A 4,012-nucleotide genomic window follows, 5' to 3' on the forward strand; every position below is an offset into this window, starting at 1 on the left:
GCAGAAGGATCTGTGTTCAAGACCAGCAAGGAATTAATTCCAACTTTTACATGGCTCTTTCACCGTTATCTAATATTTCAATGAAGAACGTAAAATTGAACAGAATAAATATAAATTACAGTGGTGCAGTGGTTAAGATACAGATCTCGTGACCAGAAGGCCGTTGGTTCAATTCCAATATGGAAATTTCTCAAACTTTCACCTGACCTCTGCACCTTTATCTAATCTTTCAGTGAAAACCGCGCAAGAGAACAAACCAAGTAAGAACCATGGTGGTGCAGCGGTGAAGATACAAGACTTACACAGAAAAGGTCCTTGGTTCAAACCCTTCAATGAACATTTTTCCAAGTTTGTACCCGGCTCTCGTACCTGTACCTCAAATTTTTCACTTAATATGCAAGTGAACAATATTAGTAGTTTTACCTGGCTCTTGTAACCAAATTTTCAGTGAAAAAATCTTAATAGAACAGACCATATATTAATCACAATGGAGCAGTGGTTAAGATACAGGCCTTGCCCACACAAGGTTCTGAGTTCAAATCCAGCAAGGACATCTTTCCAACTTTTACCTGGCGCTTTTACCTTTATCTAATCTTTCAATAAATACGACGCAAATGAACAGAGTGAGTAAGAACCACTGTGGTGTGGTGGTTTAGATACAGGACTTGTAACCAGAAGGTTCCAGGTTCAAAACCAGCCAGAATTTTTTTTCCTACTTTCACCTGACCTCTGCACCTTTATCTAATCTTTCAGTGAAAACCACGCAAGAGAACAAACCAAGTCAGAACCATGGTGGTGCAGCGGTGAAGATACAAGACTTACTCACAAAAGGTCCTTGGTTCAAACCCATCAATGAACATTTTTCCAAGTTTGTACCCGGCTCTCGTACCTGTACCTCAACTTTTTCACTTAATATGCAAGTGAACAATATTAGTAGTTTTACCTGGCTCTTGTAACCACATTTTCAGTGAAAAAATCTTAATAGAACAGACCATATATTAATCACAATGGAGCTGTGGTTAAGATACAGGCCTTGCACACACAAGGTTCTGAGTTCAAATCCAGCAAGGACATCTTTCCAACTTTTACCTGGTGCTTTTACCTTTATCTAATCTTTCAATAAATACGACGCAAATGAACAGAGTGAGTAAGAATCACTGTGGTGTGGTGGTTTAGATACAGGGCTTGCAACCAGAAGGTTCCAGGTTCAAAACCAGCCAGATTTTTTTTTCCTACTTTCACCTGACCTCTGCACCTTTATCTAATCTTTCAGTGAAAACCGCGCAAGAGAACAAACCAAGTAAGAACCATGGTGGTGCAGCGGTGAAGATACAAGACTTACACACAAAAGGTCCTTGGTTCAAACCCATCAATGAACATTTTTCCAAGTTTGTACCCGGCTCTCGTACCTGTACCTCAACTTTTTCACTTAATATGCAAGTGAACAATATTAGTAGTTTTACCTGGCTCTTGTAACCACATTTTCAGTGAAAAAATCTTAATAGAACAGACCATATATTAATCACAATGGAGCTGTGGTTAAGATACAGGCCTTGCACACACAAGGTTCTGAGTTCAAATCCAGCAAGGACATCTTTCCAACTTTTACCTGGTGCTTTTACCTTTATCTAATCTTTCAATAAATACGACGCAAATGAACAGAGTGAGTAAGAATCACTGTGGTGTGGTGGTTTAGATACAGGGCTTGCAACCAGAAGGTTCCAGGTTCAAAACCAGCCAGATTTTTTTTTCCTACTTTCACCTGACCTCTGCACCTTTATCTAATCTTTCAGTGAAAACCGCGCAAGAGAACAAACCAAGTAAGAACCATGGTGGTGCAGCGGTGAAGATACAAGACTTACACACAAAAGGTCCTTGGTTCAAACCCATCAATGAACATTTTTCCAAGTTTGTACCCGGCTCTCGTACCTGTACCTCAACTTTTTCACTTAATATGCAAGTGAACAATATTAGTAGTTTTACCTGGCTCTTGTAACCAAATTTTCAGTGAAAAAATCATAATAGAACAGACCATATATTAATCACAATGGAGCAGTGGTTAAGATACAGGCCTTGCACACACAAGGTTCTGAGTTCATATCCAGCAAGGACATCTTTCCAACTTTTACCTGGTGCTTTTACCTTTATCTAATCTTTCAATAAATATGACGCAAATGAACAGAGTGAGTAAGAACCACTGTGGTGTGGTGGTTTAGATACAGGACTTGTAACCAGAAGGTTCCTAGTTCAAAACCAGCCAGAATCTTTTTTCCAACTTTTACCTGACTCTGCACCTTTATCTAGTCTTTCAGTGAAGACTGTGCAAGAGAACAAACCAAGTAAGAACCATGGTGGTGCAGCGGTGAAGATACAAGACTCACACAAAAAAGGTCCTTGGTTCAAACCCATCAATGACGTTTTCCCAAGTTTGTACCCGGCTCTCGTACCTGTACCTCCAATTTTTTACTTAATATGCAAGAGAACAAGATCAGTATGAACCACTGTAGTGTAGTGGTTAAGATACAGGGCTTGCATCCAAAAGATTCCTGATTCAAATCCAGCATGATTTTTTTCCAACTTTTACCTGACACTTTTTCCAAGTTTGTACCTGCATTACCACAAGCAGAACCTTTTGTTATTGCTTTTTCTTCTTCTTTCTTTCTTTTTTTTCACCCAAGTTTTACCTGGCTCTTGTAACCAAATTTACAGTGAAAAATGCATAATAGAACAGACTATGTATAAATCTCAATGGAGCAGTGGTTAAGTTACAGGCCTTGCACACAGAAGGTTCTAAGTTCAAGACCTGCAAGGAACTCCTCCCAACTTTTACGTGGCTCTTTCACCTTTATCTAATCTTTCAAACAAGAAGATAAGATTGAACAGAACAAGTATAAAAATTACAGTGGTGCAGTGATTAAGATATAGAGCTTGCAACCAGAAGGTTGCTGGTTCAATTCCAACATAGACATTTTTCAAACTTTCACCTGACCTCTGCACCTTTATCTAATCTTTCAGTGAAGACTGTGGCAGAGAACAAACCAAGTAATAACCATGGTGTTGCAGCGGTGAAGATACAAGACTTACAAACAGAAGATCCTTGGTTCAAACCCAACAATGACATTTTTCCAAGTTTGTACCCGGCTCTCGTACCTGTACCTCAAATTTTTTACTTAATATGCAAGAGAACGAAATTAGCATGAACTACTGTAGTGCAGAGGTTAAGATACAGGGCTTGCAACTAGAAGATACATGGTTCAAATCCAGCGTGATTTTTTCCCCAACTTTTACCTGATTCTTTTTCCAAGTTTGTACCTGCATTACCACAAGCAGAACCTTTTGTTATTGTATTTTTTTTCTTCTTTCTTTCTTTCTCTTTTTTTCACCCAAGTTTTACCTGGCTATTGTAACCAAATTTCCAGTGAAAACCGCATAATAGAACAAATTGTGCATTAATCACAGTGGAGCAGTGGTTAAGATATTGGCCTTGCACACAGAAGGTCCTGAGTTCAAATCCAGCAAGGACATCTTTCCAATTTTTACCTGGCGCTTTTACCTTTATCTAATCTTTCAATGAAGACCACGCAAGTGAACAAATTAAGTGAGTTCCACTTTGGTGCAGTGGTTTAGATACAGGACTTGCAACCAGAAGGTTCCATGTTCAAAACCAACCAGGACATTTTTCCAACTTTTACCTGACTCTTGCACCTTTATCTAATCTTTCAGTGAAACCCACGCAACTGAACAGAATAGGTAAGAACCTCTGTGGTGCAGTGGTTAAGCTACAGGGCTTATAACCAGAAGGTTTCAGGTTCAAATCCAGCCAGAACATATGTACAAGTTTTACCTGACTCTTGCACCTTTATCTAATCTTTCAGTGAAGAGCGTGCAAGAGAACGGCTAAAGTATGAACCACGGTGGTGCAGTGGTGAAGATACAGGACTAACACACAGAAGGTTCTCAGTTCAAATCCAGCAATTACATTTTTCCAAGTTTGTATCTGGCTCTTGTACAT

Source organism: Gymnoscopelus braueri (genome assembly GCF_963280865.1).
Source record: "Gymnoscopelus braueri genome assembly, chromosome: 22".
In the NCBI taxonomy this organism is placed as follows: Eukaryota; Metazoa; Chordata; class Actinopteri; order Myctophiformes; family Myctophidae; genus Gymnoscopelus; species Gymnoscopelus braueri.